Source organism: Polypterus senegalus, chromosome 14 (assembly GCF_016835505.1).
Source record: "Polypterus senegalus isolate Bchr_013 chromosome 14, ASM1683550v1, whole genome shotgun sequence".
Lineage (NCBI taxonomy): Eukaryota > Metazoa > Chordata > Cladistia > Polypteriformes > Polypteridae > Polypterus > Polypterus senegalus.
Window position 1 is genome coordinate 76068500 of NC_053167.1, and position 27102 is coordinate 76095601.

Below are 27102 nucleotides of genomic sequence, written 5' to 3' on the forward strand. Positions count from 1 at the left end.
AAAACAATATATCTGTGGCCTAGAAAAAATGTGTGAATTTAATAGCAATTGTACTTACAGTAAGTTCAATGAGATTCTGTTGAGAAATAAAACTCTTTTGGTTTTATTGTTGTTTCTGTCAGGGTCTAGCTTTGTGTATATTATTAGCATTGCCACCTTAGGTTAAGAGAATATAGAAATGTAATAGATGTATAAATGAATTATTATTATTTATTATTATTAATCTTTATTATAGAGAAGCCTTTATTCAAGGTGACTTACAAAAACAAATTATTGTACATTGATTTGAGTGATTCACTGAATGAATGGTAGAGCAGTAGACCTATTCTCTGTCTGAACCCTTTCAATATAAATACAGTGTAATTAGAGATCAGTTCCTGACTTTTATTTGATTATGCGACCCTAAATTGGATTAAGAGGATCAAAAAAGTAATTGATGAAGTGTATTTACTTTTGAACATGTTGCAGATAATGGACATATGTAAGTAAGTCATTTAATGCAGTACTGAATATTTCAGATCATATGGTGTATTCACTTCTTTCCTTCAGTTTCCTCTATGTATAAAGCTGCTGCAATAATATTGCAGAGATAAATACATTCTTAAAAGTTTCCATTTTTATTTGCATGTCTGTTGGCAGCAATACACAGTTTGAATAAAAGAAACAATTATGAGAGTTAAAGTAATTAATGCTTTTGAACTCAACATATCAGATTCCTTTAATATACTGGCCACTTCACTTCACTCTCCATTAACATTCTTCTTGATGGATTAAAAACAGAACTAATACAAGAATAATGTTGCATATAACTCTAGGTATATACTTAAGAGTACATAACTTGGTACAATAGCAGTCAGACTGATACCCAGTTATTTAAATATTCTACATTGAGGCATCAGCACTGACAATGATGAGCTATAATCGAGTTTCCTCACACAAAGGATTTGATATCTGTAGTAAAAATAGTTGTTTTTATTCTGTCATTTGAAAAGTCCTTTGATCCCAGGGCAAAAACAGCATTTCATCTATGGGCACTTGTTGTCCTACTTTTTTGTTTTCTTATTTCTGAACTTAAAAGAGTATCCCTGACAGATTTACAATTAAAACACACAATCACAGTAGAAATAAGAGTTAATACATTCCTGCTGTTTGCAGTAGCACACTAAAGTAAATGAGAGCATTTTGCTGCCCTCACCTGGATGGAAGAGGCACATGGCAGTCTCTTATGTCACACTGTCTCAGTGTTTCACAAGAATAGATAAAGGACAGTGGTAATTACAACAGATTCAGTGTTTGCCATTATTCTAAATCTGTGCATTTCATTTCTAAGACAACTCAAGTTCAGCATCTACAACTGTGAATTAAAAAAAAAATACATTTTTCATTCTTGATGTGGATCAATACCTGACAGTTTAATAATGCACTCAAATTTTCTGGTCAGATTATAAGAAGTGCTGCCAAAACTCAAAATATGTTACTCATCCTCTTTGCTAAAAGTAAAATGCATGGATTATCTAACCTAGAATTTAGAATTTCTACAGCAGTTCTACAGAGTGATTCATTTTGCATTTTCTTTTGGCAGTTCTAAAAAATCATTGAAAAATGACTTTCAAAGAGTGCCACTGAAATCATGGAGTGAAACATTCCCCTGATCCAAAAACTTAGCAGGCTGGCAAGTCTTCTAAGCCAAAGCTTTCCAGCGGTGTAATCTCTGAGCCTTCCGCCTCCCATTACAAACATTCCTGATATAAATTGAAAAGAGGAATGATGAGAAAATATGATTTATTAAGGCTTTAATGCAGATTATGAAGAGGTATGAAAGGCAGATATTGTGCTTGAATAAAGAAGCTCTCTTCTATCCGTGGAGTTGCGCGCTGGGAGTGTACAAAGTGCACTGAGTGATCATTTCCTCAGGCTGAGTGATTGGAAGGACCCTACAGACGATGCTCTTGTTGGTCATGACAGCCCCAGGGTGTCCCCAAGTCTGTCGGACTGACAACCTGCAGACACTTCTGATGGGCTGTATTCTTCTGCCAGAGACAGACTGTCTGGGAGAGTAAAGGAAACCATTCTCCTGCAATCGCCTCTTATTGTCAGGATCCTTTTGAGGCAAAGCTCTGATGTTCGGGAATATAATATTCTTTAAAGATGTGGCAACACATGCATATACAGACACATAAAAAGGCCTTTTTTTCACTAGCTTTTATCTCTCATTATTAAACACACCCTAATAACATAATTAGAGAAGACATTCAGCTAATGACATGAATGGTTTGGACAAGTGAAACTGAGAGATACAGTGCAGAATTAATCCACATAAATGTATTAAAGGAGTTCAATCAAATTTTTGATTTTCTTTTTAACTAAATTGAAATTTGCCATAAAAAAGTCAGCACATGGAACAGCAGTTTGCTAATGGGCTTTCTAAAAGAAAAACATAATTTTCTTGAGGGGTTCTGAGTGACTTTTTTTTTTTTAATTTGTTGACTGCTGGGGATTTATAGCCTTTCTGGGACTTGCCAAGTAAATCATATTCCAGCTTGTATTCAGGACAAAATGAAGGCTTAAAAAGCTATATGACAATCTAAGAACATTGCTCAGTCACAGAGCATATTAAATGGTATTTTTCTGTACAGATAATTTCACAAAAGATCAATATTAATTTAATTACTGGTTCAAAAAAACTCATGAGGTATTAAAATTTCATTTGCACCGGGGTCGAAACAGTTCAAATGCTTAAACCATATGTGTCTGCGCAAGCAATATCTCTCCTGACAGGACAACGTAAATCACCGACAGATTACCTTAAGCTACATAGATAAGTCTGGCTATTGCAGATTTACTTTCCATTTACAAAAACCTGGATGCTTGTGCTTTTTGTTAGTAGGAATGTTTTTACAAAAAGCAAACCTTTGCAATAAAATATCATATGCTATAACCCTATAGCCAATTAATCGTTGTGTTAAAAAGTCTCAGATGACAGATAAACATGAGAATGTTTACTAGTAAAATACCCCACAAAATACTCTTTATACTGCATAAGATACTTTTTCAAATAGCTTTTTTCTGTGGAGCCTTTGACCATTTTTAATAAATGTAGTGTTTTAGGGAAAACATTTTAGGCTTCCTAAATTCTTAAAAAAAATCCACATTCATATTTTAGAACTACTAAATATATCTATGTGCTCATCCTGATGAAGGTCACAGCGCTAACTCCCAAACTATAAACACAGGCTTTAGCTTGTTTATGGGAATTCTCAAAAGAAATATTTCTTCCAGTGCATTTTAGGTCTTCTATGGGTCTGCTCCTGCTGAGCCCATTTTTTTACAACAATCTATATGTAGTACCAAATGTACATCCTCAGTGCAAGCTGAAATAAACTTAAGTGGTTTCTCTTGATTCGAGAAGCAGTAGCTCGACTCCAATGTTCTCCTTGCTTATCCCAGCAAGTGAGTTTAGTATCTCGTTACAGGAGTGTTATTTCAGCCCCTTGCACTCCTGGTCCCATTCCTTTGATTAACAACCAAAGCTCATGGCCATATCTGAGGGTGTAGATGAAGATTGACAAGTTAATTAAAAGTTTCATCTGATGACTTAGGTTCCACTTTACCACCACAGTCCGGTTTGTAAAACCGCTGCTCAATCTTAGTATCACTTCTACTTCTGCTCATAAACAACAGCTCAAGCAAAGCACAAAATATGGGGTCCTGAGGCATTTGGGGCTCATTAATTAATCATTTGGAACCCCTGAGAACTTCAAAATCAAAATTGTGTGGGGTCTCTGAAACAGACTTTAAAAACATGTTATGGTATGTTAAATCTATCAGTTTGTATAACTGTGTATGCAAAAAAGCAGTACTTGTAGATAAACTGGTTGCATGGGCTAGATGCTTGAGGGCTGCAGTCCAGTCAGAAGAGGAGGAGAAGGAAGTACAATCAAGCCTCTAGAAGATTCAAGAAAAAGGGCAGAGACATTAAAAGAAAAAGTATAAATATAAAACACATCCAGCCGTTAGTGCTTGCCTTGGTCTTAGTCATGCTGATGAATGTGACAGTGAATATGCAGAAACAATACTGTAAGGCCGGAGATGTACTATGATGTGCTATGTGACGTGTGCACTTGAGGACCCTGCTGCTATGCAAGTAGTGTACTGACTATACTTGCGCACATACTTTAAGTAAACCTGGAGGATTCTACTGGGTGGCAGTGCAGGAAATTATCACGGTGAGAAAACAATGTTCAGTTTTACAGCATTCTGATGCAGTAGTGAAGGTGCAAAAAAAAAAGACAGCAGAAGATGGCATGTGAGACCTTTAAATGTATCGCATCATTATGATAGGGAACATGCGACGATTGTATTGCTTATGCGAGAAATGAATGAAAGAAAGTACCATGAATACATTTGCATGTCAACATTTAAATTTGATGATTTCTTTTCACTGCATCGAACCATTCAGCAAACATCGAAGTACAGAGATTTATCCTGTTAGAGCTACATTGTTGCTTACCATCACACGTTGATAATAAACAACAATGCTGACATCGCGTACCAAAACTTGAACACATCCACCACCTATAGTTTCGCTGGTACTGCAACCCGTGCACACATCGTGTTCATTTCTGATGATATGCTCGAAGACGCATCAAAAGAACGCTGGGAACGTGTGGCAACCATGATTAGTATAAACCAGCCCTAATGCAAACAGTGTTTATCCCACAGGGGAGCTCTTTACTGTCTGAATGAGGTGTTTCTGCCTTCTGTCCTCTTAACTAACTACAGTTGCAGCACTGATATCTGTTTTCTGTTTTACTTAAAGAAATGCAGACAGACAATTTTAAATAAGGACCAAAAGAAGTAGTAATAGCCAAGGTAATAATCAAATGTTGAATTGACCTCTTAGCAAACCCAAAACAAAATCCTAAACTTGAAGTCAAACATTCTAAGCCAATAATTCACTACCAAGAGAATTTTTTTCCAAATGTACTCGTTTAGTTTCACAATATCCATCCATAATCTTGGATGATCCAGAAATGCACTCGTCAACCTTTCAGTGACTAAGTTGCTTCTGCCAAAGGGGACAGAGTTATCTCTAAGTAGTGTTATGTGCTACAGGAGCCATAAACAAACCATCACAACAATGGCAATATCTAATAAACAACAGTGGTATCACAGTAAAATGTAAATACATTTTTAACCATGTCAATACAGAAATGAAACAAAAAACAACAAATATGAATTCAGCACACAGGAAAATCATACTAAATTAATAACAAAACTTAATCACAACACTTAGGAAGGGTAACAAGATGTTCATGGCACATGATTATATTAATCTGCATGATGAAATCTATCATTTATTCAATGATATTATCAATGTTTTGCACATCTCAATCCTGAAATGTCTTATCAATGCATCAGTTTAAGGAATCACCCATATTTTGTGGGTTTCCCATGTCACACATTGCCACATGTTAAGCTGCTAGTGTTGAAAGACATATTGCTATATTTTTAACACATTTATAGTGAAACCAATAACTGTGAGCTGAATTAAGCTGTAACTCTTTTTGGGATGAGTTTTGGAAATTCTTATAAAGTAAGTATAATAATAAAATACAATCTTAATCACTTATATTGCTGTTTTACACAATATAATCATATTCTACCATGACAGACTCTGGCTTCCAGCTACCCTAAAATTGGATTATGCGGGTTGAGCTAATAGATGGATGAATGGATGGATGAATAAACCTATTCCTAGAACAGATATCTAGTATTATCTCAAAAATGATCAAACATGAAATGAGTTATGGAAATTTGCTGTTCAGTGGCAGAAGAGAGACATAGCTATGGGCAGCTTTCTGATGTATGGCATGCCACTGAGCAGTGGTTTGGCTTATGACCTTAGGATTGCTAGAGATAAGACTGCCTGGCACTCAGACGAGGCTCTGCTTCCTGTCTATGTGATACCAAGAAAACACTATAGACCTAATGATGAGGTTGGCAGAGGGATACAAGTGAAATGATAATTATAAAAAAAGGTATTGAAGGCTTCAGTTTGATTAGTTAGTGACATTCTATTTTTGTGTGTAACAATAACCTTTGTTCTGAAACACCAGGATCTTATAATTGGCAATTACAGCAAAAATTTTATTTCATGTTCACAATGAATCCAGTGATAGCAGTTAGAGTTACATTATAACTGATTACATGTGTATTTGCATAGTAATCTTCATATTTTGGACATCATTGTAAATCATTGTTTTATTGGAAAGAAGTGTACACCAGACAGTACAGTTGTTACAATTATAATGTATAAAATGGAGAGGAGCATTCATGTTACATTAAATCACACAAAGCATTATTTTTGACTGCCCTAAAGTTTACATCTTATTTTTAATGCTTTACATTGCTTCTTACCTTAGTATATAAAGTGAAGAGCTAAGGAAGTAAATGAATAGATGAGCTCAGGTCCAGGGGTTAAACTGCTGGTTCACTTGACTTGATGATGTGGATAAACTGAATTGATACTTACTGCACATTTTAGTATACTTGCCAGCCTCAGGGACTCAAATCTGAAGTTATCACTTCAGTTATTGTCAGAACATTTTGAAATACTGAAGTGTACCATAACAGGGCAGCTACTTGTCTGCAGTAGTCAAACATGTTTGTATTCTGGAGTGCATCGTAAATCACAAAGCTATACGACTAATTCTGAAAACAGTTTGGGTCATAAAGCTGACACTAACTTCTCATCCTTAAAGAAGCATGGCAAGGGAATGAAAGTGGCTAATATACTTGTGGACAATATCGTTCAGAATTAACAATATAAATGGGGGTGCGGTTTGGCTGAGACTTCATTATAACGCTATCGGTGCCACCTTTGATCACTGACCTACAACAGCAACACAGTTTATCTTCTGGAAAATCGGTCCAGTGGAGAGCAGTGAGTTGTTGTATTCAAACAGGCTAAGGGAGCTCAAAATAATTACTTTATGAGAGCTTAATCTAGTGGTTTAAATCTGCTACCAAAAAGGAAACTCAGAAGATTGATTCCAACTGACAATTTTCATAAACGAGGACTAATTCCATATTTTCGTAGGTGCATTTGTAAGAGAAAATAGGAAGCACTTAATGACACAGTGTTAAGATAAGAGACATCTTCTTAGTTCATAAAATGTATTATCTTCCTTTTTATAAGACATGCACGATACCTAGATAGACAGGAGAACTCTTTTTCCTTTATAAATAAACTATATGAGAATATTTTACATGTTATAGTTATAGCATAACTTAAAGAAATGCTTACTTCTACAGGAGATGCCCAGGTAGGCTAAGAGGATAACAGAGAGGCTGATGAGCAGGATGTGAAGTGCAAAGTCATGTCCTTATCAATTAGGCCATCAGTTGCACTGGAACAAGTATACATGATTGAAGGTACATTTTCATGTATTGGGCTCTACTTCTTGTATACAGTCATGTGAAAAAATAAGAGCATATTAGTTTTCTTTGTTAATACACATAGACACATCAAGGTTTAAATGTTGCATTTAGGTAAAGGTAATGCAATTAAAAAAAACAATGAAAATTTGACTTTGTAATAATAAATTCAATGAAAAATGAACAGATATGCCATTTCTGTTTATGGAAAAATTGGCTCTAATAGCTAGTTGTCACACATGTCTATTTGGCAGCCCCGTAAGGCTCTGGTAAACCTGACAATACCACCCCACAGCAAAAGGGGGGCATTTACGCTAACAACACACTAGAGACAATACCTAGCCCCATGCCTGATGCTCACACCAAGACCTTGTTGCATATATGTCAGTGGTCCACCGGAAGGAGATCATCATTTACACCGTAGAAGAGAGCTGTCAAGTATTGATGACTGTTGTGTTAGTTGAAAGGTGCATCACACCCCTTTTCGTTCTCTCATCATTAAATGGAGTTTCTTTAGGTTTTTGCCCCAATGATTTGCACCCATGTCCATCAAGCTTGATGCTTTGGCAGAAACAACCTCAAGTAGGCATTTTCTATAAATGTCTACCAGTCTCTTGATGCACTAAAATTGCTGAAGACTATATATATTTTTTAAGTGCAAAATTCTTTTTTTTTTTTTTTTTTTTTAAAGACTATATTGGTAACAGATATCTCTATCTTTTAACCTAAAGCGCCACTGCATGGGGCTTGTTTTGCTTTGGACGTGCTCTGTCTCTGGGTATGTCAGAGGACTGGGACTATGTGAAGTGGGTTTTAGCCTCACTTGGGGAGGCAAAAGGGAGGGTGGGGGTTAAGGGGAGAGAAAGAGAGCAGGCTTGATCTATACCTAATCTATCATCTCAATCTTTATAATTATAACTATCAACGTAATAATAAGCTGCATGGCAACAACTCTTGGGAAAATAGGAAATTAAGACCTAAACTTCTCACTTCCAGTTAAGACTATAAAATGACATCAAAAACTCAGAATCAGTGTCTCCATGATGGGACAGTTAACTTCGTAAGCTGGAATGTTAAAGGCCTGAATCACGAATTAAAGAGAAAGAAAGTACTTCTCACCTAACAGGTCTAAATGCTAAAATAGTATTTTTACAGGAAACCCACTTACTAAGCAAGGATCAGTTCCGCTGCAAAAGACTGGACTGGCCAAATGTTCCATTCTAGTTTTACAAAGAAAACTAGAGGTGTGGGAATTCTCATACATAGAACAGTACCATTTGTAGCATCAGATGTAGTATTGGATCCTGAAGGGAGATATGTAATGGTCATGGGAGACTTATCTAACTGTAAAATGATTTTGATAAATGTTTATGCACCTAATGTTGATGATAAGGAATTTATACAAAATTTATTTGCATCCATTCCCAATCTGAACACTCATAAAGTTATAATGGCTGGGGACTTTAATTGTGTTCTAAATCCACTTTTAGATAGGACTTCCTCCACAGGGGAACGCATCTAACACCGCAAAGATAATTACAAAGTTTATAACTGATCACAACTTATCAGATCCCTGGAGGTTTTTAAACCCAAATTCAAGAACATATTCTTTCTACTCACCAGTACATCATTGCTACTCAAGGATTGATTACTTCTTTATAGACAATAACTTCTTGCCTAAGATTAAATCTTGTAAATACGATGCTATTGTTATTTCGGACCATGCACCTATGATCTTGGAGCTGAAATTACTAAGCCCCATACACTCACCCCGCAGATGGCGCTCAACCAGCTTCTATTAGCTGACGAGAATTGTACTGAATTTATATCCAAACAAATCAAATTCTTTCTAGAGACAAATACATCCCTGAGATCTCTGCAGGAATACTCTGGGAAACTCTTAAGGCCTTCTTAAGAGGACAGATTATCTCATATCTTTCCCACAGAAATAAATCCGAAGCCAAGAAAGTAGCAGAGATAAAAAGCGAAATTACTAAAATAGATGAAGAACATGCCAGACTACCAAGCAGACTCTACATAGAGGAGGCAGGCTCTACATTCAGAATTAAACCTCTTGACAACTAAAGAAACTGAACAACTAATTTACAAATCCAGACATCATTATTATGAACATGGAGAGAAAGCTAATAAGCTTTTAGCTCAACAAATTCACAAGCAAGAAGTGCAATGCAATCTCGTAATCACTAACACTAACGGAGATAAAATCATCGAACACAAAAATATAATGCACACTTTCAGAGACTACTATAAATCCCTATATACTACTGAGTTTAAAGAAGACAATACACAATCTAATGCATTTCTGGATACATTACAGATACCACAAATAGACGCTTTTAGTGTGGAGGAACTTGATAAACCTCTGCATTATCAGAATTACTAGATGCTATAAAGTCACTCCAAGGTGGAAAAGCAGCAGGCCCTGATGGCTACCCTGCAGAGTTTTACAAGAAATTCTCCGCTCAGCTAGCTCCCTCCTATTAGCAACATTTACAGAAGCCAGAGATAACCAATCTCTTCCACAAACCTTTCGCCAAGCACTAATCACTGTTTTCCAAAACAAAATAAGGACTTATTACAATGTGCATCATACAGACCAATTTCACTTCTGAATAACGACGTTAAAATACTCTCTAAAATCATAGCTAGAAGGATGGAGAAAGTGCTCCCTCGTAATATCACAAGACCAAACTGGATTTATTAGGGGCCGCACTTATCTTCAAATCTTCGACGCCTGTTTAATGTAATATACTCACCAACTAAATCAAACACCCCAGAAATATTATTATCATTGGATGCAGAAAAGCATTGACATGATTGAATGGAAATACCTTTTACTACATTGGAGAAGTTTGGGTTTGGCCCAACATTTGTGCATGGATTAAATTACTGTATACTAACCCAGAAGCTTCAGTTTGCATCAATAACATTTGCTCAGACTACTTTAAACTAGAACGTGGCACTAGACAAGGATGCCCTTGTCACCGCTGTTGTTTGCAATTGCCGTTGAACCACTGGCAATACATTGTCGAAATACTGATCAGATAAAGGGGATTAGCAGAGAAGGACTGGAACAGAAAATCTCATTATATGCAGATGACATGGTACTGTATATATCGGACCCAGAAAATTCTGTGCCTGCAGTCTTAGCAGCACTCACAGAATTTCAAAAGATCTCTGGTCTCAGAATTAATCTGAATAAAAGTGTACTCTTTCCAGTGAATTCTCAAGCATATAATATTAGATTAGACACCCTACCTTTTATCATTGCAGAACAGTTTAAATACCTCGGGTAAACATCACAAGTAAACATAAAGCTCTTTATCAACAAAATTTCGCCTGCATGGAAAAAATTAAACAAGACTTGCATAGATGGTCAACCCTTCATCTCACACTAGCTGGAAGAATTAACACTGTTAAGATGAATATTCTTCCTAAGCTCCTTTTTTTATTTCAAAACATCCCAATATACATTAATAAATCATTCTTTAAGCAATTAGATTCAACAATAACCTCATTTATTTGGAATTCAAAACATCCACGCATCAAAAGAGCGACCCTACAAAGACAAAAGGCAGAAGGTGGCATGGCTCTACCTAACTTCCAGTTTTATTACTGGGCAGCAAATATACAGGCGATAAGAACCTGGACACAAATAGAAGAACATACACAGGCTTGGACCACAATAGAAGTAAAATCCTGCAGTACTTCTTTGTATTCCTTGCTTGTGCTCCAATAAACACACGCTATCGGCAATACACTAATAACCCAATTGTGCTCCACTCACTTAGAATCTGGAACCAATGTAGAAAGCATTTTAAGACGGAGAAGCTTCTATCTGTGGCACCTCTGCAAGAGAACCACCTCTTTCAACCTTCACAAACATATGCAGTTTTAATATCTGGAAAAATTTGGAATTAACTTGCTTAGAGATCTTTATATAGACAACGTCTTTGCATCCTATGAACAATTACATTCCAAATTTAACATTCCAGCTACACATTTCTTTCACTATCTTCAAATCAGGAACTTTGTTAAACAGAACCTTCCAGATTTTCCTCATCTTGCACCCTCATCCATGCTGGAAAAATATTGCTCAGTCTCAAGGAGTTAGACTCCATCTCTACAATATATAAAATCATTTTACAATCCTTCCCTTTCAAAGATCCAAGAGGACACTGGGAAAAGATCTCTCAATTAATATATCAGAAAAGGAGTGGAAAGTAGCAATGCAGAGAATTCACTCGAGCTCCATGTGCAAAGCATACAATTATACAACTCAAAATTATATATCGAGCGCATCTGTCTCGACTAAAACTCTCCAAAATGTTTCCAGGGCATGATCCAACCTGTGAACGCTGCAAAAGCCCAGCCTCACTAGGTCACATGTTCTGGGCCTGCACCAAATTAACATTATTCTGGACAAAAAAATTTTAATTACCTTTCAGATAGCCTTGGACTCACAATCCCTCCTTACCCATTAACAGCTGTGTTTGGGGTTCTTCCAGAGGGGCTTAAAGTGGAGAAAGACAAACAAATTGTGATTGCATTCACTACACTTTGGCACGCAGACTTATTCTGATAAACTGGAAGAACCCAAACTCTCCTCTTTAAGTCAGTGGGAAACTGATGTGTTATATTATTTGAAATTGGAAAAATCAAATACTCAGTTAGAGGATCTGTACAGACTTTTTCAAAACATGGCAGGATCTAATCAGTAATATTTTAAAATAAGTTCATAAAGCACAGAGAATTTATTAATTTAGGTATGTTTAAAGCCTTAAATTTTATGCCGCTTTGGCTTGCTCTCTCTCTCAAGGGTGGGGATCGATCTGTTCTTAACTCTATTTTTCTTTTTGTAGAAACTTGATTGCTTTGTATGAAGTGTAATAAAATTAATAAAATAAAAAAAAAAAAAAAAAAAATGTCTACCAGACTCTTAAATCATCTGGGAAATGCTTTTTCCCACTGTTCTATGCAGAATTCTTTCATCTGTGCAATGTTCAAGGGGAGTCTAAGTGCACAGCCTGTTTTAAAAAAACCCACACATCTCAATGAGATTGAGATCTAGTTTTACTTTTAGGGCCATTGTCATGTTGCAAGGTTCACATTTGGTTGAGGTTCAGTCTTCTAACAGATGGTCACACATTACTCTCAAGCATCCTCTGGTCCAATAAAGAAGTCATAGTAAAAATGTGGTGGTAAGCTGGTCAGGAGCTGATGCAGTAAAGCAGACCCAAACCATAACATTTCCACCAGGATGCTTTACAGTTGGTATCAGGATCTTGTGATCAAATGTGTCTTTCTCGTCAATCCAGAGCAAATTGTTCCGCAAGTTCTGGTCTTTTCCTCTGTGTTCATAGGCAAACTTTACTCTTCCTCTGAAGTGTCCTTCTTAGGTGCTCATCTAAAAATGTTGGTCATCTTGTGTCAGCCTCTAAAGCTGGCAAACCAGATGAGGCAGACCTATGCTTATTCTTCCTGTTTACGGTCCCCCTGTTTGAAGACAAAAAAGGGAACCAGATAAATGTTTGTTTAGCTCTTAAATCCTTTCTTAAAAAAGACATATGTGACTCACACAAATCCGATTTACGTTTGGAACGGCTTGCTAGCAATGGTGATAGTGACAGCATTCTTACATCCATTGACCCCTGGGTTTGAATCCTCATCCGGTCTCTGTGAGTTATTGAGGGTGTGTATGAATATGCCCTCTAATGGACTGTTGCCCTATAAATGATTGGTTCCTGTATTAATTGTACTTAACTCGTTTTTATCAACTAAGCAAGTTCAGGTAATTTTGATTGATTTGGTGTATTTTCATTGGCTAGTGAGCTTATTTTACAAAGTTGTCTGGTAGCAATATTGCACATCTAGTACAGATCAACTAAGAAAAACTTTGCACTTACTAGACACTGTTTTATTTATAAACCAATCATTATATTCTTAAATATACAGTGTGTGCATTCAGTCCAGCAAAACTCTTCATGTGAAGTACATTCACAATTTCATTGAATTTTTAGAATATGTGTGTTGAACTAATTGCCAATGCTGAACTGGCCTAGTGTGAAGTAGAGTGGGAGTGTGCTCTGTGATTTGACTACCCCAACTCTGGTACCTGCCCTGTGTCCAAAACTGATAAGCTTGGCTCCAGCTTCTCTCCACCACATTAGTTAAGAAAAGGGATGGAAAGGCACCTTTATTACTTAGACTCCTTCAAAGTAGTCAGTGTCTGAAAATTTAAAAAACTATGGTAAAGTTAAGCACAGATAACAAATAAAGTGTTCGGGTACCACGGATAACCCTGTTTATTGTCCTGTGTTGAAAAAAAGATTAAAAAAATTATGTCCCTAGTGACATGGTCATGGTGTCTCTTCAGGGTGTTTTTTAAGACTTCTGTCTCAGAGAGCTCCACTCTAGTTGGAGATCTGGTCAGAAAACACATTGCTCTTCCAGTACAAGTGGCATTTGAAGCAGAAGCAGGGGGACAGGGAGGAGTTGGAGTCAAGAGAGAAGAACTGAGGTGAGATGTCCTCTGGATAGACCTCCTCCACTTTAGGAGAAAGGAAAATTACATTTCATGGTGTGTACCATCAAAAGCATTCCCCATAACCCTTTTTGACAGACTCAAAACAATGTAACTCACACTAGACTCACATGTCTGACACTGTTTTTCCTTAAGACTTGGTGAAAAATAATCTACAAATGGTGTGATAATATGAACAGATACTTATTAGAAAGGCTTAATGTATGGTGAATTGAATTTTGTTATGTTTATTGAATTTGCTGTTATGCTTGGCAGTATTTTAATGTTTAATCCTCCCATTTCCGTGCTATTTAAGAACTGCTTTCACTGACTTGAGAGACATTCCGAAAAAATGGCATGTTATGTTAATATACACGATATTACAGAACCAGATCATTCTTTCATATTAATTAGAACTGATTATTGTAAAGCTTCCCTGTTCATATAATTTGACTACTATTTAAACATTAATCCAGATTTCCACATTGTCACACATATGCACTTGGGAGACAGTTTATAGAAGTGTTTCTCAGGTGAGCCAGGGGTTGGTGCTGTCCTCTGATGCTTTACCTTTTTCCCTGTGCAGACCATCAGAACAGCCCACTTCCTAATGACATCATTCCACCTCCCTAGACACTGCAGCCTAATAATGTCGTTTTGGTTTCGGTCCCACAAGATCCCTACTCTACCTGTTTTCTCACCAATAAATCCTATATCTTGCCTATCCTATTCAGTTCCATATTGCACTCAAGACTGTAAAGACTTTTATTATTTTGATCAAGATTTTCAAGTATACGGGGTAAAATTGCCCAAACCCGTATGATTGAATGATTGAATTTGACCCTTCTTACAACATCAAAAATTATAACTAGAACTAGTAAGTATACTCATATAACTTGAGTCGTTAATTTCTACATTCGCATCCATTCAATTGTCAACATGATGTAAATTCCCATGAAATAATAAAATGACTTACTTATGAAAATATGTGGTCTTACCATCAGGTAACCTAGCATTGACATGGGCATGGGAAAGACACTAAATAAATAAAATGTATTCTTAATATTACTATTATGAGAAAAACCCATGAAAATACTGAGACTCTGCAAACTCTAAAAAAAAAGATAGTTGACTGTGTTAGGATTCACACCAACTCAGCAAAGGTATACAATATATGAAGCACTGAAAGATATTGCCATATAAATGATAGAGTATTCAAATCATGCAAATTACTAAATGCCAAATGTTTGCAGTACGTTTAATAATATTTCCAGTTTAAACATGCCAGTTTACAGTAGTTCTCGACAAATTGTTCAGACAATTTTCCCCGTCCTCGATTTCTCTTCTAGGTGCGTATTCATGCCCAATCAATCTACATGATGCCATGCTGACTGACATGGATACAATATCAAAAGCTGTCTTGTCTTTCATATGAGTCAAGTCATGGCTGATTAAAATTTTAATTGGACATATTATTTAGTGATTTACAGTTGTAGTGCTACAAAATCCAGTAAAGAAAATTTGCCATGATAATCAAGGTTGAGTAACGCAACTTTAAGCAAATGCACAAAATGCCACAAAGAAAAAGCTTCTTTAGTGTGACAGGATCAGATGGTAGAACAGTAAAGGCAATTTTATTTCATTATAACATTTAAACAAGCATTAATAAATTTCTGTTTTCTTTTAGTAGTCTGTCAAATTTAGAATAGGACTTCTCTGGTTTATTCAAACATATACTATTCAACTTAACAGTTTTTTTTTCATTTTCTGAGCACAATGTTCATTTCTCTTTATAGTCTTAGAGATTACTCCTTTTGTGGAACTTAATTGAATTTTCAAACCGCACAATAACAACGAGAAGAACAATACTGGAATACAAACAACAAAATGAATGGAACAGAGAATATGTTTTACATCATTCTGTTTTAAGCTGACAACATTTTGTTTTAAAATTGTGTAACATGGTTAAAAAGCATTAACTTTAAAATTATTAAAGTTATACACTGTAGTGTAAGCATTCAAAATAGCATGATGAAAAAAGTTTCTAGTAGGTAGTAAGTTTTCACTTTTTTTGTTTTTTTTTTTTATCCAAAATTATGAACAATTTATTATATCATCATGCAATGACGAGAAGCAGCATTACAGTTGTTGCCAACTCATCTTTCCACCTTAAATCTTAACTATCATTGGGTTCCCAGAAGGAAAATATATTTTGAATACTGTGTACCTACAAAATCTTCTGGTTGGCTTTTTTCAACTTAAGAATTTACTGAAATATGTTTCCTTCTGCGTGTTGTGTTTTTCAAGAGCTGGATCAGCACCACTTCAGCATAACCTAATTGGGGGTGGACAATTCTGTTAATGGGTGGCCACAGTGACTGATGACTTTACATGCAGCAAATTTATAAATTATACATCAGTTCTTGAAGTTGGTAAAACTTCAAATTTAATCAAATATTCTGCTGTTTCTTCATGTTATTATTGTGCTGCATCACAGATTCTTACTTGGGTGTATTTAAATTAGTTTTTATATATTTCCAAATATTGTCCAATGATTTTTATTGTCCCTTTTGCCAGGTGAACATCCTAGGTACTTTTCTGCATATGTTTTGGGAGTACCCCTTGGGTCTCAGCTTTGTGATTATCTATCACTAAACTTCTATTTACCGTTTTTCACATTAATATCCCATCAATTCCTCAAACTTCATTCTTACTGAACCTCTCCTATCTCATTCTCACTTCTATCCAGTGGAGGCTGTTTTATCTATGCACAACTGCTGCAAAGTCATTTTTAGCTTCTTGCTGGATGTTTCTTTCTCCTTTGCATCTTTACCAAGCCTTTTTGTCATCTATTTCATATGTTACAAAATGGCATGTTCTAGTGGAAATTCTGTGGAGCTGGGTGGCCACTGGTTGCTGTCAATCATCTCTTCCTACTTCTTAAGTCTTGGCTTGGGTCTGATATTTGCTGTCACTCTTCTAGCTCAGTGGGGTCTAACATTTGAGATGCATTTCCCTGTTCCCTGTTTTCTCAGGCCATTTTCTTTATACCATTTTTAATAATGCAAAGTTTGTGACTAGTGGGGTTGTATTTTTACTGTTAGTGCTGCATTTACAATTGTTTTCTTTTAACTATTTATTTTCAGAGAAATCTGTTGATTTCATTATTTGTATTTTCATGAATATTATTTAAACTCCCATACATATTTGATCACAAAAAATTATTTCCAAATATTATGTGGCAACACCCTGAAATGGTTAGAACTGCTCCTTCATGATGTACTCGTGTGCTGTCATTGAACTCTGTGGAATTTAAACATTCCCCTTCTGTCTAAGTGGGCTTTCTTCCAGAAACTCTGGTTTTCGTCACACATCCCCAGACACTTGTAGGTTAGATTACTTGCTGGTTTCTGTTTGGCTCCATTTGAGCGAGGGCAATAGTGGGTCTTCAAAGGACTCCTGTCCTATCCATGGTTGGCTGCTCCAATGCTACCAAATGCTTCCAAGTTTGGCTCTGGTCCCCTGAAACCTTGATGTGGATTAAGAGTGTTTACCAAATATTCTCAAAATCCCATTATCCTTCACTTCTCAGTAGGACTGCCACGGGTCAGGTAGTGATGAAAAACCCTCTTTCTTAAAGTATCAATATTCTAAAATAAGGATATGTTTATTCCAAATAAATGAGAATATAACACCATCCACCATCTTTAAACCTTAGGTATATTACAGGAATACAATGAAAAAATGTAGGGAATGTTAACCAAAGTTGTCATTTAATTTGATCAGGCCTTTACAACAATTAGAGATGAATACTGGAAAATTGCTTGGCTTGTTTTTTGTTTTTTGTATAAGCATACTTATCATTAAACCTGCTTCTCAGTGATGCAATGTATATGACTGCTAGCTGAATGTATTCATTGACATACAGAAATGTTTAACATATTAAGAAGCAAGCAGTAAAATTTAAATTGATTCCACCATTTAAAAAATGTCACAAAATGTTCATATGAAGTTTTGTTCAGCAGGAACAATACAAAATAAGCTAACAACTTTATTTAATCAATGCTTCTTTCATTAAGCATTTTTCATATTCATGTAAATTATAGTTCAGGCCTTTAAAATTAGAGAGTTGTCAATATTATCTTGTAGATGTACCACCCACTAAAAGAAATTCAATTTCTTTCTGAAGTTAAGGACACATCATTTTTTTCTCAACACCTGTTTCACATTACTAAAGCAGTTAATGACATAACTGAAGAAGTGTCATTTAGTTTTATTGTTACATACAACGGAGTGTGCAAATAATTTTATGTTACTGAATTATACAGCATATAGAAAAACAATTGTTCTCAAGTATGAAGATCTTAAGGGATACCATATCTAAATACAAACAACAAAGTGGGAGTACAGTGTCAGAATCTCATTAGGGGGCATTCTGATTTGTTTAACTCGATTATTACTGTGGTTATTGTATCTTTATTATTATTTGTCAGAAGCTCATTTGAAAATGTCCATAGTTCATTTTTTGCATTATTACGGTCATTATGTTTAGATTTCTATTTTCAGGATATCATTAAAGAACATTTTGATTCATTTTATGATATATTTGAATTACTACTATAATTATTTTCCTTGTTAATGTAATGATCCCACAGGCAGCAGGATCCAGAATGCTGAGACAAAAATATAACAAGTCTAAGAGATGGGCTAATTGAAAGGAGTGAACACTCAGGGACAGGAAGAAAGGTCAGAACACTAATATGAAACCAAAACTGCAACGCAAACACCAAGTCAACAAAACAAGCAAGAGTGTCCTAACACTACAGTATATCTTCTTCGATGTGCCTTTTAACTTTCTTTATGCAAAAGAAATTCCCAAAAAGACAGGGTAGAGCAAAGATATGGTCAGAAGATCAAAAATGCCAGACAAGAGTCAAAGAATTAATAGACCAAAAACAAAATGTTAAAGCCAGAAAACAAAGGCGAGACACAAAGCAAAAGTCCTACTTCTGCCTTATGTTATTTACTCCTAACTACTGATGCAAAAATGTTGTTTTTAGTAAAATCTCCAGAAAAATCTGATACCAGGTTATGTTTAGTTCAATGACATCACAGGTCACATTTTATGTCACTGGCAACAGTGGTCATTTCTGGGAACGGTATGGTGGTGCCTGTGCATGCGCATTACAAAATGGCTGTGCTAAAACAAGAAAAGGCCCAATGAAATAGTTACGTGCTTATGTCACCACATAAAAAGCATGCAGCTTCTCAACGGCTTCTCTAGACCCTTTCATGTCTGTCACATGTCCTCAGGATGAACGTGCTCTCATCTGTGAAAAGCAAGGGGTGCCAGTGCTGGACCTGCCAATTCTGGCATTCTATGGCAAATGCCAGTCGAGCTCCACGGTGCCGGGCAGTGAGCAGAGAGCCCACTAGAGGAGGTCGAGCCCTCAGGCCACCCTCATGAAGTCTGTTTCTGATTGTATGGTCAGAGACATTCACACCAGTGGCCTGCTGGAGGTCATTTTGTAGGGCTCTGGCTGTGCTTATCCAGTTCCTCCTTGCCCAAAGGAGTATATACCGGTCCTGCTGAAGGGTTAAGGACCTTCTACGGCCCTGTCCAGCTCTCATAGAGTAACTGCCTGTCTCCTGGAATCTCCTTCATACCCTTGAGACTGTGCTGGGAGACACAGCAAACCTTCTGGGAATGACACATATTGATGTGCCATCCTGGAGAAGTTGGACTACTACTGTGCAAACTCTGTAGGGTTCAGGTATCACCTCGTGCTACCAGTAGTGACACTGACTGTAGCCAAATGCAAAACTAGTGAAGAAACAGTCAGAAAAGATGAGAAGGGAAAAATGTCAGTGATCTCAACCTGTTAAACCATTCCTGTTTTGGGGGTCGTTTCACTGTTGCCCCTCTAGTGCACCTGTTGTTAATTTCATTAACACCAAAGCAGCTGAAACTGATTTATAACCTCCTCTGCTACTTAACTGTCCAGATCAATATCCCAGAAGTTTCATTGACTTGATACTATACTCTGAATAAAAAGGACCAGGAGAGAGGGCATCTTCAAGGCTCTCCACCCACCCCGGGACGTTAGAGGGCAGCCCTCCTGGGTGGCTGTGGCACCATGGATTCCCGCAGGGCACGCTGAGAGTTGGAGTTTAGCACAGCTCTGTAGGGTTCCAGGGGGGCCACCAGGGGGAAATGCAGAGCCCTACTTTGGGCTTTCACCACATCTGGGAGTGATTCCAGGTCTGATTAATGAGCTGCCTCACTCCATTCAGGGAGCTAGAGTTGGGTGGAAGAGGACGAAACTTGCTGGAGTAGGAGTGGAGGCGAGTGAAAGGAAAGTGTTGACTGTGCTTTAAACTGTGCTGTATAGGTGCCAAAGTGGGGAAGGCTGTGTACAGTATATATATATATATATATATATATATATATATATATATATATATATATATATATATATATATATATACTGTACATACATGCATACATATTGTATATGTATATTTATTATATATAGCTTTAATTTAAAACAAATAATTTCTTCCTTGTATAATGATATGAAAATCAAGGAAAACAAATTGGCATGTACAGTTTTATAAAGGAAGGTAAAAGAGTACAAAACTGCTCTTATTTATTAGCAGAAATATTAGCGTAGAAACAAACATTTACTTATATGAGGTACACATGAGGCCCCAGGAGAAACTGGCAATTCTTTGCTTTTTCACTGCCCACAACTAATAAAAAATAGCCGTATCACATTTGCATTGAGAACATTTTAGAACCAAAATGGAAATAGTTCACTATTGTAAAAGAAGGCAGCGATCTTGTAGCAGACTGTTATGCTTTATGTCTCTGGGAGATCAAACGAGGTATCATAATTGGGAGATGGGACAGATTACGAGCTTCCTGCCTATCCCCATGGACTCAGTCATGGAAAAATACAACCAGTGACGTCACTAGGGTTAGTGTCAACCAGTGCAGCAACCAAGGCCAGATTAAGACTCCCACAGGCCCTCGGGTGACTTGATGATTAATAATCCTTAACAGTGAGTTGATCATACTTTAAACAATGCTGCGTTCGGACACCCAGCCATTTTATGCAGCATGTTACTTCCAACTATTAATGGGGTGTGGGCACTTGGTTGTTTCATTCAACTTGCAGACACTTGAGGATCATTTCATCAGGCAAGAGGGGGTAAGTGGTCCTACTTGGTGATTTCAGAACATTTGCGTCTCACCTGACTGAAGTTCTGTCATCTACCTTTCACCATCACAGTAGAACATTACATGTTCTAACTGTCTGTACCCTTTCACACTGGTTTGTCTAGTTGCTCTAGCAGTACTGGTTTACCATTAACACTTTCTAGTGCCAACCTGGCTGTGATAGATAGATAGATAGATAGATAGATAGATAGATAGATAGATAGATAGATAGATAGATAGATAGATAGATAGATAGATAGAGTGCATCCGGAAAGTATTCACAGCACATCACTTTTTCCACATTTTATTATGTTACAGCCTTATGCCAAAATGGATCAAATTCAATTTTTTCCTCAGAATTCTACACACAACACCCCATAATGACAACGTGAAAAAAGTTTACTTGAGGTTTTTGCAAATTTATTAAAAATAAAAAATACTGAGAAGCACATGTACATAAGTATTCACAGCATTTGCCATGAAGCTCAAAATTGAGCTCAGGTGCATCCTGTTTCCCCTGATCATCCTTGAGATGTTTCTGCAGCTTAATTGGAGTCCACCTGTGGTAAATTCAGTTGATTGGACAGGATTTGAAAACCTGCTCCAGAGCGCTCTTGACCTCAGACTGGGCTCAGACACAGCCAAGATATCAAAGGAGTAGCTTCAGGACAACTCTGTGAATGTCCTTGAGTGGCCCAGCCAGAGCCCAGACTTGAATCAGATTAAACATCTCTGGAGAGATCTTAAAATAGCTGTTCACCGACGCTTCCCATCCAACCTGATGGAGTATGAGAGGTGCTGCAAAGAGGAATGGGCGAAACTGGCCAAGGATAGGTGTGCCACGCTTGTGGCATCATATTCAAAAAGACTTGAGACTGTAATTGCTGCCAAAGGTGCATCGACAAAGTATTGAGCAAAGGCTGTGAATACTTATGTACATGTGCTTCTCAGTTTTTTTTATTTTTAATAAATTTGCAAAAACCTCAAGTAAACTTTTCACGTTGTCATTATAGGGTGTTGTGTGTAGAATTCTGAGGAAAAAAATGAATTTAATCCATTTTGGAATAAGGCTGTAAGATAACAAAATGTGGAAAAAGTGATGCGCTGTGAATAAATTCCGGATGCACTGTAGATAGATAGATAGATAGAACTACTGTATATTTGTACCTAGGGGAAATTTTGCTTTTACAGAAACTTAGCAAATTAGACTCATAGACAAGAGACATGGACATTAGAAGAATACACTGAAAAGCAATGTTCAAATTCCTCCATCCCATCCATCCTGAGAGCAGCAGGGGAAGTCACCTAATGTCATGTGATGAACAAGTTTCAATCTTGACGCATGAAAATCTCAAAATGAGCCAGAAGAGCCTGACTCTATGATACAGACCCCACATGCTTGTGTATTACATAGTAGCTAATAAACTGTGGTGCTAATTTACGAGATAGAACCATCAGGCAGATATCACAAGTCACAAGCTTAACCTTCTGCTCGACCAGAAACTCTGGGGTCGGTCTATGTTAACGATCAGCAAAACTCTGTCTGCAAGACAAGCTGATTCTAGTGAAATGCTCGGTCTTGTGAGAAACAAAGGACAAAATTGGATTGAGGGCATCTGTTCATTTAAAAAATGTTTCTGTTCATAATATAAAAATTCAACAGTCATTTTTCAAATCATCTTTGCTCAAATCAGAATAGCTGGGAGTCAGAGACCATCCTGACTGCACTTAGTGTAAGGCATGAAAACCATCCTAGACTGGGTGAAGGTCTTTTGCAGGAAACACACATGCACACACCAACACTAGGCCAGCTTATAATTGCCAGTTCATGTAACACATACTTGATCAGAATTTAAACCCAGTTTTATTGAGCTGTGAGGCTGTAGCACTGACCATTGTGTCACAATGTCTTCCCTATGATAAACTTAATGAAAAGTGTTTGAAAAGGTAAATGCTTGCTTTAGTTTTATTGCCATTCTATTTGAATCAGTATATTCTGTTGCAGGACAACTACAGAACATGGGAGTGGACATGTGTTAAAGAAACCTTTGACAATATATACAGTAAGTAACAGCTTTTGTTGAATATAATATTTTTCAAAATAAATGTAATACACGAAAAAAAATAAAGTTCAAACTTGGAAGTCTTTGAATTAAACAAAAGGCATAAAAGAAATAAACACCTCCCAGGATGTTGCATTTATTTGTTTCAAGGTCACCTTTGCACAATCTTTGTAGAGTTTAAAATATTTAAAAACAAAAAACAAGTTGTGCCTCCCATAAAATTGACTGCATTTTAAATGTCCTAAAAATGTTAAAAGAGGCAAAAGACTACAAACACAAAGTTAATTAGAGGATGCTCTGCGGCTATCTGCTTCAGTATAATGTGCTGGTGGCTGCATTGAGAACATAGTACATTAGACCATGTGAACCATGGGGAACACACAATTTCATGCAATCTCCTATTTCTTATTGGAAAGCAATATTACTATTTCTTTTTTCAAATCTTGAAAGATGAATTTGAAGGCTAAATCTCTCTCTTGTAGGAAAACAGTTCCCTCAGAGACCATTCTTTTACAGCTTTTATGTTGATGTGAAACCTTGTGAGTGGCATTTACTTTAATTAGTGTGATAGCTTTCTTTCAAATAGGTCTATAACAGGGTTAAACAAAGTCATTGTCATAAATGCAGTGAACACAGCAGATGACAGGACTTAATAAATGAGATCCCTTTACATGCTTCTTTTTACAATGTCAATGAATGTGCTCACATTACACATAAGGCAGACTTCTTGTGTTAATACTCCAAAAGCATTACAATAGGATTTTACTTTGTATCAATTTTACTTTGTTACAGTTATTCCATTAATCCTGTGGGCACATTTTAAGTCTCTTTGCGATTGAAACACCATCTATGCTAGAGGCTCACAAACTTTCAGGTGCAAAAAGTTTGGAAGATTTAACACTGGGGGAAATTTAAATATTTCCTTGTTTTAATTAACACTGTTAAACTCAGATAACAGTAATAAAGAAAATATTACTTTTTTACATTATGCCTTTTTAAAGATATGCTAAAGAGATAAAAGATTCTGGAGACCATCCCAGCAGAATGAGACACAAAGCTGAAACAAATGGCATGCTGAGTCACACTTATTTCATTTGGAGACTTTAACCTTAAAATTTAAAGAAGAAAACCTGAATAGACAGGGAAAAATCTTCCCAACCATTCAAATTATGTGCAGACTCCATACAGACAGTGGTTGATCAGCCTAGATGAAGCAGGGCAGGAAAAAGAACAAACACACAGGACACAGAAATGAAGGAGAAACCAGAAGTAAAATGAAATGCATAAATCAAAATTGTGGCTGGAAAATAGGCCAACAAATATTACTCACTAAGAATGATTTGTGTCTAGCAAATGCACAATTCTTCTTTTTCGACAAACGTGGATGCATCAGATACTGCAACACCATCTTAAAAAGTGTCGGTTCTCTATTGTCACTTGATGCAACTTATGGCCATCACATGGTGGCAACAGGTATTTTTAGTAACTGTCACACGTGTGCACAATGGGGACAGCTTAAGAGCTCTAATGACTGGAATTCTGCTGCTGCACCAGGGGTTGGCGCTGTGTTCTAATGCTTTTTTTCCTCTGCAGATCAGATGATTGATAGCTTGATTGCCCAGAGGGGACTGGGCGGTCTCATGGTCTGGAATCCCTACAGAGTTTATTTTTTCTCCAGCCGTCTGGAGTTTTTTTGTTTTTTCTGTCCCCCCTGGCCATTGAACCTTACTCTTATTCGATGTTAATTAATGTTGATTTATTTTGTGTTCTTATTGTGTCTTTTATTTTTCTATTCTTTATTATCTAAAGCACTTTGAGCTACTGTTTGTATGAAAATGTGCTATATAAATAAATGTTGTTGTTGTTGTTGTAGCTATAACTCCACTGACATCACTTCTGGTGTCCGTCCAACAGGACCCGCCTCTTCCTGCCAGAAGATCCACCATCTTAGTTAGTTTGATTGGGAACTCCTGTCTGAAATGACGTCTCTGCAATTTTTGTGTGTTTTTGTTTAATTTTGATCTCTCCAATTATACAGGGTGACCTGGCTAGTACCCCAACTCTTTATCATTGTCTTGACATGCTGTTACATAACGTAAACAGTACCCGTAATTGAAAGTCAAAGCCAAAATGACAGTGAAGAAATATACTGTATATACTCGTGGATAAGTTGGGACTTGATTTTACCGTATAATTTCTGGTATTTTATAATGTTGGTCATATAAGTCGAATGTGGAAAACTCACGCTATTGGTCCAAGAGATCATGATATGCTAACGCCCACCTGAGAGAATAACCAAGGTGCACACTGCCTTTTTATCTTCTATGTATTGTGCCTACATGACCACATGGTAATACTCAAACTACTCCGGAGCAACATTTGCACCGAATTGTGTTTTTTGTATCTCACTGCCTCATACACCTTTATCATAAGAGCATCCCTTATCTACGATGGAGTGTTCGATCAGAATAAAATATGAAGCTGGTTTTAAATTAAATGTTGTTGAAGTAGCGAAAGAAATTGATAACTGCGCTGCTGCAACAAAATTCGATGCATCTGAGAAACTGATGCGAGATTGGAGGAGGCAAGAAGATGTAAAAAAAATGTAAGTGTTGCATTTTTGAACAGGCTTATGTTGTGGTGTGATTTTATGATCGATTTTTCAGGTTTCAAGACACGACTTATACATGAGTATATACGGTAATCACAATGCATAAGTAACTGTGATAAAAAAAAAATAAGAAATCACCTAAAAATCCTACACAGAACCCTTCAGTACTGCAGAATTGAACAGTACCAGAGGTGAGAATAACATCTGAGCACCTGAAATGTCAATACTGCACTCTCAAAAACTGTCTTACTGTATCTTCCTGTTATCAAAATATCAAAGCAATGTTCACTTGTGGTCTCCTTTTGCATATTCATGGTTTTAGAAATATCCTTGCTTTGTACACCAGTATCATCAATATACTAACAACCCAATTGCTCTTCATGCACTCAGGATATGGAACCAAAGTAGTAAGCAATTCAAGTTAGAGAATATTTTATCTGTGGCACCTCTACATAATAACCATCTTTTTCCACTATCTCAAACTGACACAGTTTTTAATGTTTAGAAAACATATGGGAATAAATATTTTAGAGATCTGTATATAAATAGTGTCTTTGCATCCTTTGAACAATTACATTCTTAATTAAGTGTCCCATCAACACAATTTTTCCACTACGTCCAAAAAAGAAACTTTGCTAAACAAAATCTTCCCAATTCCCACCTATTTCTATTCCAGAAGAAATATTGATCAGTCATGAAGACAGCATTTCTATAATATAGGAAACCATTTTAAAGTCCCTTCCTTCTAAAGATCCTAGAGTACAGTGTGAAAAGGATCTCTTGCTCAACATTTCAGAAAAGAAGTGGAAGGCAGTCATGCAAAGAATTCATTCTAACTCCATATGAGCAAAGCATGCAATTATTCAAATTAAAGTTTTTTATCAAGCACATCTATCTCATTTAAAATTGTCCAGAATGTTACCAGGGCAAGACCCAACCTGTGAAAATTGCAATTGAGCCCCAGTTTCACTAGACTATATATTTTGGGCATGTACCAAATTAACATCATTCTGGACCAAAATCTTTAAATGCCTATCAGACAGTCTTGGTGTCACAATCACTCCTGGGCTTAAAGTGGAGAAGGACAAACAAACTGTAATTGTCTTTACTTCACTATTAGCACCTAGACTTGTCTTGCTCAACTGGAAGAATCCTAACTCCCCTCTGTTAAGATCTCTCTTACAGGATCTGTTCAAACCTTTTTGTTTAAAAACCTGGCAGC

General features: G+C 36.6%; 1 long non-coding RNA gene across 1 annotated transcript in view; it reads left to right on the plus strand.

Annotated features, from left to right (window-relative positions):
- The window catches only part of LOC120514275, a 51389-nt gene extending 25908 nt beyond the window's left edge, over positions 1-25481 (plus strand). Inside the window, exons 3-4 of the long non-coding RNA XR_005630440.1 lie at positions 23212-23269; positions 25143-25481. This is a non-coding gene — a long non-coding RNA (uncharacterized LOC120514275). The remainder of the gene's footprint in view (positions 1-23211; positions 23270-25142) is intronic.
- Positions 25482-27102: the final 1621 nt, after the last annotated feature.